Genomic DNA, 12,419 nt, shown 5'->3' with positions numbered 1-12,419 from the left:
AGGAAATATCCTGCGATAACAAAGAGAAAGAAGCCTTCTGAGAAACTTCTTTGTGTTCTGTGAAATCATCTCACAGAATTACAGCTTTCCCCTGAAGAAGCCTTTCGCTAAGACAGTTCTTGTGGAATTGGCAAAGTGATATTTGGAAACCCATAGAGGGCTATGGTGAAAAAGGAAATATGCCCAGATGAAATCTGGAAAGAAGCTTTCTGAGAAACTGCTTAGTGTTCTGTGACTTCCACTCTCAGAGTTACATCTGTATTTCGTGGATCTCTTTGCTAGCCTTATTTCTGTGGAATCATAGAACAGATAATTCGGATCCCTTTGAAGACTATAGGGCCAAAGGAAATATCCTCCGATAACAAAGAGAAAGACGCTTTCTGAGAAACTTCTTTGTGTTGTGTGAAATCATCTCACAGAGTTACAGCTTTCCCCTCAAGAAGCCTTTCCCTAAGACAGTTCTTGTGGAATTGGCAAAGTGATATTTGGAAGCCCATAGAGGGCTATGGTGAAAAAGGAAATATCCTCAGATGAAATCTGGAAAGAAGCTTTCTGAGAAACAGTTCTGTGATGTGTGACTTCCACTCACAGAGTTACATCAGTTTTTCGTGGATCTCTTTGCTAGCCTTATTTCTGTGGAATCTGAGAACAGATATTTCGGATCCCTTTGAAGACTATAGGGCCAAAGGAAATATCCTCCGATAACAAAGAGAAAGAGGATTTCTGAGAAACTTCTTTGTGTTCTGTGAAATCATCTCCAGAGTTACAGCTTTCCCCTCAAGAAGCCTTTCGGTAAGAGAGTTCTTGTGGAATTGGCAAAGTGATATTTGGAAGCCCATAGAGGGCTATGGTGAAAAAGGAAATATCCTCAGATGAAATCTGGAAAGAAGCTTTCTGAGAAACTGCTCTGTGATGTGTGACTTCCACTCTCAGAGTTACATCTGTATTTCGTGGATCTCTTTGCTAGCCTTATTTCTGTGGAATCTGAGAACAGATATTTTGGATCCCTTTGAAGACTATAGGGCCAAAGGAAATATCCTCCGATAACAAAGAGAAAGAAGCTTTCTGAGAAACTTCTTTGTGTTCTGTGAAATCATCTCCAGAGTTACAGCTTTCCCCTCAAGAAGCCTTTCGGTAAGACAGTTCTTGTGGAATTGGCAAAGTGATATTTGGAAGCCCATAGAGGGCTATGGTGAAAAAGGAAATATCCTCAGATGAAATCTGGAAAGAAGCTTTCTGAGAAACTGCTTAGTGTTCTGTGAATTCATCTCACAGAGTTACATCTGTGTTTCGTAGATCTCTTTGCTAGCCTTATTTCTGTGGAATCTGAGAACATATATTTCGGATCCCTTTGAAGACTATAGGGCCAAAGGAAATATCCTCCGATAACAAAGAGAAAGAAGCTTTCTGAGAAACTTCTTTGTGTTCTGTGAAATCGTCTCACTGAGTTACAGCTTCCTCCTCAAGAAGACTTTCGCTAAGACAGTTCTTGTGGAATTGGCAAAGTGATATTTGGAAGCCCATAGAGGGCTATGATGAAAAAGGAAATATCCTCAGATGAAATCTGGAAAGAAGCTTTCTGAGAAACTCCGTACTGTTCTGTGAATTCATCTCACAGAGTTACATCTGTGTTTCGTAGATCTCTTTGCTAGCCTTATTTCTGTGGAATCTGAGAACAGATATTTCGTATCCCTTTGAAGACTATAGATCCAAAGGAAATATCCTGCGATAACAAAGAGAAAGAAGCTTTCTGAGAAACTTCTTTGTGTTCTGTGAAATCATCTCACAGAGTTACAGCTTTCCCCTCAAGAAGCCTTTCGCTAAGACAGTTCTTGTGGAATTGGCAAAGTGATATTTGGAAGCCCATAGAGGGCTATGGTGAAAAAGGAAATATCCTCAGATGAAATCTGGAAAGAAGCTTTCTCAGAAACTGCTTAGTGTTTTGTGAATTCAACTCACAGAGTTACATCTATGTTTCGTAGATGTCTTTGCTAGCCTTATTTCTGTGGAATCTGAGAACAGATATTTCGGATCCCTTTGAAGACTATAGGGCCAAAGGAAATATCCTCCGATAACAAAGAGAAAGAAGCTTTCTGAGAAACTTCTTTGTGTTCTGTGAAATCATCTCCAGAGTTACAGCTTTCCCCTCGAGAAACCTTTCGGTAAGACAGTTCTTGTGGAATTGGCAAAGTGATATTTGGAAGCCCATAGAGGGCTATGGTGAAAAAGGAAATATCCTCAGATGAAATCTGGAAAGAAGCTTTCTGAGAAACTGCTTAGTGTTCTGTGAATTCATCTCACAGAGTTACATCTGTGTTTCGTAGATCTCTTTGCTAGCCTTATTTCTGTGGAATCTGAGAACATATATTTCGGATCCCTTTGAAGACTATAGGGCCAAAGGAAATATCCTCCGATAACAAAGAGATAGAAGCTTTCTGAGAAACTTCTTTGTGTTCTGTGAAATCGTCTCACAGAGTTACAGCTTCCTCCTCAAGAAGCCTTTCGCTAAGACAGTTCTTGTGGAATTGGCAAAGTGATATTTGGAAGCCCATAGAGGGCTATGGTGAAAAAGGAAATATCCTCAGATGAAATCTGGAAAGAAGCTTTCTGAGAAACTGTTCTGTGATGTGTGACTTCCACTCACAGAGTTACATCAGTTTTTCGTGGATCTCTTTGCTAGCCTTATTTCTGTGGAATCTGAGAACAGATATTTCTGCTCCCTTTGAAGACTATAGGTCCAAAGGAAATATCCTCCGATAACAAAGAGAAAGAGGCTTTCTGAGAAACTTCTTTGTGTTCTGTGAAATCATCTCACAGAGTTACAGCTTTCCCCTCAAGAAGCCTTTCGCTTAGACAGCTCTTGTGGAATTGGCAAAGTGATATTTGGAAGCCCATAGAGGGCTATGGTGAAAAAGGAAATATCCTCAGATGAAATCTGGAAAGAAGCTTTCCGAGAAACTGCTTAGTGTTCTGTGAATTCATCTCACAGAGTTACATCTATGTTTCGTAGATCTCTTTGCTAGCCTTATTTCTGTGGAATCTGAGAACAGATATTTCGGATCCCTTTGAAGACTATAGGGCCAAAGGAAATATCCTCCGATAACAAAGAGAAAGAAGCTTTCTGAGAAACTTCTTTGTGTTCTGTGAAATCATCTCACAGAGTTACAGCTTTCCCCTCAAGAAGCCTTTCGCTAAACAGTTCTTGTGGAATTGGCAAAGTGATATTTGGAAGCCCATAGAGGGCTATGCTGAAAAAGGAAATATCCTCCGATGAAATCTGGAAAGAAGGTTTCTGAGAAACTGCTCTGTGATGTGTGACTTCCACTCTCATAGTTACATCTGTATTTCGTGGATCTCTTTGCTAGCCTTATTTCTGTGGAATCTGAGAACAGATATTTCGGCTCTCTTTGAAGACTATAGGGCCAAAGGAAATATCCTCCGATAACAAAGAGAAAGAGGCTTTCTGAGAAACTTCTTTGTGTTCTGTGAAATCATCTCACAGAGTTACAGCTTTCCCCTCAAGAAGCCTTTCGCTTAGACAGCTCTTGTGGAATTGGCAAAGTGATATTTGGAAGCCCATAGAGGGCTATGGTGAAAAAGGAAATATCCTCAGATGAAATCTGGAAAGAAGCTTTCTGAGAAACTGCTTAGTGTTCTGTGAATTCATCTCACAGAGTTACATCTGTGTTTCGTAGATCTCTTTGCTAGCCTTATTTCTGTGGAATCTGAGAACAGATATTTCGGATCCCTTTGAAGACTATAGGGCCAAAGGAAATATCCTCCAATAACAAAGAGAAAGAAGCTTTCTGAGAAACTTCTTTGTGTTCTGTGAAATCATCTCACAGAGTTACAGCTTTCCCCTCAAGAAGCCTTTCGCTAAACAGTTCTTGTGGAATTGGCAAAGTGATATTTGGAAGCCCATAGAGGGCTATGGTGAAAAAGGAAATATCCTCAGATGAAATCTGGAAAGAAGCTTTCTGAGAAACTGCTCTGTGATGTGTGACTTCCACTCTCAGAGTTACATCTGTATTTCGTGGATCTCTTTGCTAGCCTTATTTCTGTGGAATCTGAGAACAGATATTTCGGATCCCTTTGAAGACTATAGGGCCAAAGGAAATATCCTCCGATAACAAAGAGAAAGAAGCTTCCTGAGAAACTTCCTTGTGTTCTGTGAAATCATCTCACAGAGTTACAGCTTTCCCCTCAAGAAGCCTTTCGCTAAGACAGTTCTTGTGGAATTGGCAAAGTGATATTTGGAAGCCCATAGAGGGCTATGGTGAAAAAGGAAATATCCTCAGATGAAATCTGGAAAGAAGCTTTCTGAGAAACTGCTTATTGTTCTGTTAATTCATCTCACAGAGTTACATCTGAGTTTCGTAGATCTCTTTGCTAGCCTTATTTCTGTGGAATCTGAGAACAGATATTTCGGATCCCTTTGAAGACTATAGGGCCAATGGAAATATCCTCCGATAACAAAGAGAAAGAGGCATTCTGAGAAACTTCTTTGTGTTCTGTGAAATCATCTCACAGAGTTACAGTTTACCCCTCAAGAAGCCTTTCGCTTAGACAGTCCTTGTGGAATTGGCAAAGTGATATTTGGAAGCCTATAGAGGGCTATGGTGAAAAAGGAAATATCCTCAGATGAAATCTGGAAAGAAGCTCTCTGAGAAACTGCTTAGTGTTCTGTGAATTGATCTCACAGAGTACATCTCTGTTTCGTAGGTCTCTTTGCTAGCCTTATTTCTGTGGAATCTGAGAACAGATATTTCGGATCCCTTTGAAGACTATAGGGCCAAAGGAAATATCCTCCGATAACAAAGAGAAAGAAGCTTTCTGAGAAACTTCTTTGTGTTCTGTGAAATCATCTCACAAAGTTACAGCTTTCCCCTCAAGAGCCTTTCGCTAAGACAGTTCTTGTGGAATTGGCAAAGTGATATTTGGAAGCCCATAGAGGGCTACGGTGAAAAAGGAAATATCCTCAGATGAAATCTGGAAAGAAGCTTTCTGAGAAACTGCTCTGTGATGTGTGACTTCCACTCTCAGAGTTACATCTGTATTTCGTGGATCTCTTTGCTAGCCTTATTTCTGTGGAATCTGAGAACAGATATTTCGGATCCCTTTGAAGACTATAGGGCCAAAGGAAATATCCTCCGATAACAAAGAGAAAGAAGCTTTCTGAGAAACTTCTTTGTGTTCTGTGAAATCATCTCCAGAGTTACAGCTTTCCCCTCAAGAAGCCTTTCGGTAAGACAGTTCTTGTGGAATTGGCAAAGTGATATTTGGAAGCCCATAGAGGGCTATGGTGAAAAAGGAAATATCCTCAGATGAAATCTGGAAAGAAGCTTTCTGAGAAACTGCTTACTGTTCTGTGAATTCATCTCACAGAGTTACATCTGTGTTTCGTAGATCTCTTTGCTAGCCTTATTTCTGTGGAATCTGAGAACATATATTTCGGATCCCTTTGAAGACTATAGGGCCAAAGGAAATATCCTCCGATAACAAAGAGAAAGAAGCTTTCTGAGAAACTTCTTTGTGTTCTGTGAAATCGTCTCACAGAGTTACAGCTTCCTCCTCAAGAAGCCTTTCGCTAAGACAGTTCTTGTGGAATAGGCAAAGTGATATTTGGAAGCCCATAGAGGGCTATGGTGAAAAAGGAAATATCCTCAGATGAAATCTGGAAAGAAGCTTTCTGAGAAACTGCGTACTGTTCTGTGAATTCATCTCACAGAGTTACATCTGTGTTTCGTAGATCTCTTTGCTAGCCTTATTTCTGTGGAATCTGAGAACAGATATTTCGTATCCCTTTGAAGACTATAGATCCAGAGGAAATATCCTGCGATAACAAAGAGAAAGAAGCTTTCTGAGAAACTTCTTTGTGTTCTGTGAAATCATCTCACAGAGTTACAGCTTTCACCTCAAGAAGCCTTTCGCTAAGACAGTTCTTGTGGAATTGGCAAAGTGATATTTGGAAGCCCATAGAGGGCTATGGTGAAAAAGGAAATATCCTCAGATGAAATCTGGAAAGAAGCTTTCTCAGAAACTGCATAGTGTTTTGTGAATTCATCTCACAGAGTTACATCTATGTTTCGTAGATGTTTTTGCTAGCCTTATTTCTGTGGAATCTGAGAACAGATATTTCGGATCCCTTTGAAGACAATAGGGCCAAAGGAAATATCCTCCGATAACAAAGAGAAAGAAGCTTTCTGAGAAACTTCTTTGTGTTCTGTGAAATCAACTCACAGAGTTACAGCTTTCCCCTCAAGAAGCCTTTCGCTAAACAGTTCTGGTGGAATTAGCAAAGTGATATTAGGAAGCCCATAGAGGGCTATGGTTAAAAAGGAAATATCCTCAGATGAAATCTGGAAAGAAGCTTTCTGAGAAACTGCTCTGTGATGTGTGACTTCCACTCTCAGAGTTACATCTGTATTTCGTGGATCTCTTTGCTAGCCTTATTTCTGTGGAATCTGAGAACAGATATTTCGGATCCCTTTGAAGACTATAGGGCCAAAGAAAATATCCTCCGATATCAAAGAGAAAGAAGCTTTCTGAGAAACTTCTTTGTGTTCCGTGAAATCATCTCACAGAATTACAGCTTTCCCCGAAGGAGCCTTTCGCTAAGACAGTTCTTGTGGAATTGGCAAAGTGATATTTGGAAGCCCATTGAGGGCTATGGTGAAAAAGGAAATATCCCCAGATGAAATCTGGAAAGAAGCTTTCTGAGAAACTGCTTAGTGTTCTGTGACTTCCACTCTCAGAGTTACATCTGTATTTCGTGGATCTCTTTGCTAGCCTTATTTCTGTGGAATCATAGAACAGATAATTCGGATCCCTTTGAAGACTATAGGGCCAAAGGAAATACCCTCCGATAACAAAGAGAAAGACGCTTTCTGAGAAACTTCTTTGTGTTCTGTGAAATCGTCTCACAGAGTTACAGCTTTCCCCTCAAGAAGCCTTTCGCTAAGACAGTTCTTGTGGAATTGGCAAAGTGATATTTGGAAGCCCATAGAGGGCTATGATGAAAAAGGAAATATCCTCAGATGAAATCTTGAAAGAAGCTTTCTGAGAAACTGCTTAGTGTTCTGTGAATTCATCTCACAGAGTTACATCTGTGTTTCGTAGATCTCTTTGCTAGCCTTATTTCTGTGGAATATGAGAACAGATATTTCGGATCCCTTTGAAGACTATAGGGCCAAAGGAAATATCCTCCGATAACAAAGAGAAAGAAGCTTTCTGAGAAACTTCTTTGTGTTCTGTGAAATCATCTCACAGAGTTATAGCTTTCTCCTCAAGAAGCCTTTCGCTAAGACAGTTCTTGTGGAATTGGCAAAGTGATATTTGGAAGCCCATAGAGGGCTATGGTGAAAAAGGAAATATCCTCAAATGAAATCTGGAAAGAAGCTTTCTGAGAAACTGTTCTGTGATGTTTGACTTCCACTCACAGAGTTACATCAGTTTTTCGTGGATCTCTTTGCTAGCCTTATTTCTGTGGAATCTGAGAACAGATATTTCGGCTCCCTTTGAAGACTATAGGGCCAAAGGAAATATCCTCCGATAACAAAGAGAAAGAGGCTTTCTGAGAAACTTCTTTGTGTTCTGTGAAATCATCTCACAGAGTTACAGCTTTCCCCTCAAGAAGCCTTTCGCTTAGACAGCTCTTGTGGAATTGGCAAAGTGATATTTGGAAGCCCATAGAGGGCTATGGTGAAAAAGGAAATATCCTCAGATGAAATCTGGAAAGAAGCTTTCCGAGAAACTGCTTAGTGTTCTGTGAATTCATCTCACAGAGTTACATCTGTGTTTCGTAGATCTCTTTGCTAGCCTTATTTCTGTGGAATCTGAGAACAGATATTTCGGATCCCTTTGAAGACTATAGGGCCAAAGGAAATATCCTCCGATAACAAAGAGAAAGAAGCTTTCTGAGAAACTTCTTTGTGTTCTGTGAAATCATCTCACAGAGTTACAGCTTTCCCCTCAAGAAGCCTTTCGCTAAACACTTCTTGTGGAATTGGCAAAGTGATATTTGGAAGCCCATAGAGGGCTATGCTGAAAAAGGAAATATCCTCAGATGAAATCTGGAAAGAAGCTTTCTGAGAAACTGCTCTGTGATGTGTGACTTCCACTCTCATAGTTACATCTGTATTTCGTGGATCTCTTTGCTAGCCTTATTTCTGTGGAATCTGAGAACGATATTTCTGATCCCTTTGAAGACTATAGGGCCAAAGGAAATATCCTCCGATAACAAAGAGAAAGAAGCTTCCTGAGAAACTTCTTTGTGTTCTGTGAAATCATCTCCAGAGTTACAGCTTTCCCCTCAAGAAGCCTTTCGCTAAGACAGTTCTTGTGGAATTGGCAAAGTGATATTTGGAAGCCCATAGAGGGCTATGGTGAAAAAGGAAATATCCTCAGATGAAATCTGGAAAGAAGCTTTCTGAGAAACTGCTTATTGTTCTGTTAATTCATCTCACAGAGTTACATCTGAGTTTCGTAGATCTCTTTGCTAGCCTTATTTCTGTGGAAACTGAGAACAGATATTTCGGATCCCTTTGAAGACTATAGGGCCAAAGGAAATATCCTCCGATAACAAAGAGAAAGAGGCTTTCTGAGAAACTTCTTTGGGTTCTGTGAAATCATCTCACAGAGTTACAGTTTTCCCCTCAAGAAGCCTTTCGCTTAGACAGTTCTTGTGGAATTGGCAAAGTGATATTTGGAAGCCCATAGAGGGCTATGGTGAAAAAGGAAATATCCTCAGAGGAAAACTGGAAAGAAGCTCTCTGAGAAACTGCTTAGTGTTCTGTGAATTGATCTCACAGAGTACATCTGTGTTTCGTAGGTCTCTTTGCTAGCCTTATTTCTGTGGAATCTGAGAACAGATATTTCGGATCCCTTTGAAGACTATAGGGCCAAAGGAAATATCCTCCGATAACAAAGAGAAAGAAGCTTTCTGAGAAACTTCTTTGTGTTCTGTGAAATCATCTCACAAAGTTACAGCTTTCCCTTCAAGTAGCCTTTCGCTAAGACAGTTCTTGTGGAATTGGCAAAGTGATATTTGGAAGCCCATAGAGGGCTATGGTGAAAAAGGAAATATCCTCAGATGAAATCTGGAAAGAAGCTTTCTGAGAAACTGCTCTGTGATGTGTGACTGCCACTCTCAGAGTTACATCTGTATTTCGTGGATCTCTTTGCTAGCCTTATTTCTGTGGAATCTGAGAACAGATATTTCGGATCCCTTTGAAGACTATAGGGCCAAAGGAAATATCCTCCGATAACAAAGAGATAGAAGCTTTCTGAGAAACTTCTTTGTGTTCTTTGAAATCGTCTCACAGAGTTACAGCTTCCTCCTCAAGAAGCCTTTCGCTAAGACAGTTCTTGTGGAATTGGCAAAGTGATATTTGGAAGCCCATAGAGGGCTATGGTGAAAAAGGAAATATCCTCAGATGAAATCTGGAAAGAAGCTTTCTGAGAAACTGCGTACTGTTCTGTGAATTCATCTCAGAGAGTTACATCTGTGTTTCGTAGATCTCTTTGCTAGCCTTATTTCTGTGGAATCTGAGAACAGATATTTCGTATCCCTTTGAAGACTATAGATCCAAAGGAAATATCCTGCGATAACAAAGAGAAAGAAGCTTTCTGAGAAACTTCTTTGTGTTCTGTGAAATCATCTCACAGAGTTACAGCTTTCACCTCAAGAAGCCTTTCGCTAAGACAGTTCTTGTGGAATTGGCAAAGTGATATTTGGAAGCCCATAGAGGGCTATGGTGAAAAAGGAAATATCCTCAGATGAAATCTGGAAAGAAGCTTTCTCAGAAACTGCTTAGTGTTTTGTGAATTCATCTCACAGAGTTACATCTATGTTTCGTAGATGTCTTTGCTAGCCTTTTTTCTGTGGAATCTGAGAACAGATATTTCGGATCCCTTTGAAGACAATAGGGCCAAAGGAAATATCCTCCGATAACAAAGAGAAAGAAGCTTTCTGAGAAACTTCTTTGTGTTCTGTGAAATCAACTCACAGAGTTACAGCTTTCCCCTCAAGAAGCCTTTCGCTAAACAGTTCTGGTGGAATTAGCAAAGTGATATTAGGAAGCCCATAGAGGGCTATGGTTAAAAAGGAAATATCCTCAGATGAAATCTGGAAAGAAGCTTTCTGAGAAACTGCTCTGTGATGTGTGACTTCCACTCTCAGAGTTACATCTGTATTTCGTGGATCTCTTTGCTAGCCTTATTACTGTGGAATCTGAGAACAGATATTTCGGATCCCTTTGAAAACTATAGGGCCAAAGGAAATAACCTCCGATAACAAAGAGAAAGAAGCTTTCTAAGAAACTTCTTTGTGTTCTGTGAAATCATCTCACAGAGTTACAGCTTTCCCCTCCAGAAGCCTTTCGCTAAGACAGTTCTTGTGGAATTGGCAAAGTGATATTTGGAAGCCCATAGAGGGCTATGGTGAAAAAGGAAATATCCTCAGATGAAATCTGGAAAGAAGCTTTCCGAGAAACTGCTTAGTGTTCTGTGAATTCATCTCACAGAGTTACATCTGTATTTCGTAGATCTCTTTGCTAGCCTTATTTCTGTGGAATCTGAGAACAGATATTTCGGATCCCTTTGAAGACTATAGGGCCAAAGGAAATATCCTCCGATAACAAAGAGAAAGAAGCTTTCTGAGAAACTTCTTTGTGTTCTTTGAAATCGTCTCACAGAGTTACAGCTTTCACCTCAAGAAGCCTTTCGCTAAGACAGTTCTTGTGGAATTGGCAAAGTGATATTTGGAAGCCCATAGAGGGCTATGGTGAAAAAGGAAATATCCTCAGATGAAATCTGGAAAGAAGCTTTCTCAGAAACTGCTTAGTGTTTTGTGAATTCATCTCACAGAGTTACATCTATGTTTCGTAGATGTCTTTGCTAGCCTTTTTTCTGTGGAATCTGAGAACAGATATTTCGGATCCCTTTGAAGACAATAGGGCCAAAGGAAATATCCTCCGATAACAAAGAGAAAGAAGCTTTCTGAGAAACTTCTTTGTGTTCTGTGAAATCAACTCACAGAGTTACAGCTTTCCCCTCAAGAAGCCTTTCGCTAAACAGTTCTGGTGGAATTAGCAAAGTGATATTAGGAAGCCCATAGAGGGCTATGGTTAAAAAGGAAATATCCTCAGATGAAATCTGGAAAGAAGCTTTCTGAGAAACTGCTCTGTGATGTGTGACTTCCACTCTCAGAGTTACATCTGTATTTCGTGGATCTCCTTGCTAGCCTTATTACTGTGGAATCTGAGAACAGATATTTCGGATCCCTTTGAAAACTATAGGGCCAAAGGAAATAACCTCCGATAACAAAGAGAAAGAAGCTTTCTAAGAAACTTCTTTGTGTTCTGTGAAATCATCTCACAGAGTTACAGCTTTCCCCTCCAGAAGCCTTTCGCTAAGACAGTTCTTGTGGAATTGGCAAAGTGATATTTGGAAGCCCATAGAGGGCTATCTTGAAAAAGGAAATATCCTCAGATGAAATCTGGAAAGAAGCTTTCTGAGAAACTGCTTAGTGTTCTGTGAATTCATCTCACAGAGTTACATCTGTGTTTCGTAGATCTCTTTGCTAGCCTTATTTCTGTGGAATCTGAGAACAGATATTTCGGATCCCTTGGAAGACTATAGGGCCAAAGGAAATATCCTCCGATAACAAAGAGAAAGAATCTTTCTGAGAAACTTCTTTGTGTTCTGTGAAATCATCTCACAGAGTTACAGCTTTCCCCTCAAGAAGCCTTTCGCTAAGACAGTTCTTCTGGAATTGGCAAAGTGATATTTGGAAGCCCATAGAGGGCTATGGTGAAAAAGGAAATATCCTCAGAAGAAATCTGGAAAGAAGCTTTCTGAGAAACTGGTCTGTGATGTGTGACTTCCACTCACAGAGTTACATCTGTATTTCTTGGATCTCTTTGCTAGCCTTATTTCTGTGGAATCTGAGAACAGATATTTCGGATCCCTTTGAAGACTATAGGGCCAAAGGAAATATCCTCCGATAACAAAGAGAAAGAGGCTTTCTGAGGAACTTCTTTGTGTTCTTTGAAATCATCTCACAGCGTTACAGCTTTCCTCTCAAGGAGCCTTTCGCTTAGACAGTTCTAGTGGAATTGGCAAAGTGATATTTGGAAGCCCATAGAGGGCTATGGTGAAAAAGGAAATATCCTCAGATGAAATCTGGAAAGAAGCTTTCTGAGAAACTGATTAGTGTTCTGTGAATTCATCTCACAGAGTTACATCTGTGTTTCGTAGATGTCTTTGCTAGCCTTGTTTCTGTGGAATCTGAGAACAGATATTTCGGATCCCTTTGAAGACTATAGGGCCAAAGGAAATATCCTCCGATAACAAAGAGAAAGAAGCTTTCTGAGAAAGTTCTTTGTGTTCTGTGAAATCATCTCACAGAGTTACAGCTT

Source organism: Macaca nemestrina, chromosome 10 (genome assembly GCF_043159975.1).
Source record: "Macaca nemestrina isolate mMacNem1 chromosome 10, mMacNem.hap1, whole genome shotgun sequence".
NCBI classification, from domain to species: domain Eukaryota; kingdom Metazoa; phylum Chordata; class Mammalia; order Primates; family Cercopithecidae; genus Macaca; species Macaca nemestrina.
Note: the sequence above shows the minus strand (reverse complement) of the source record.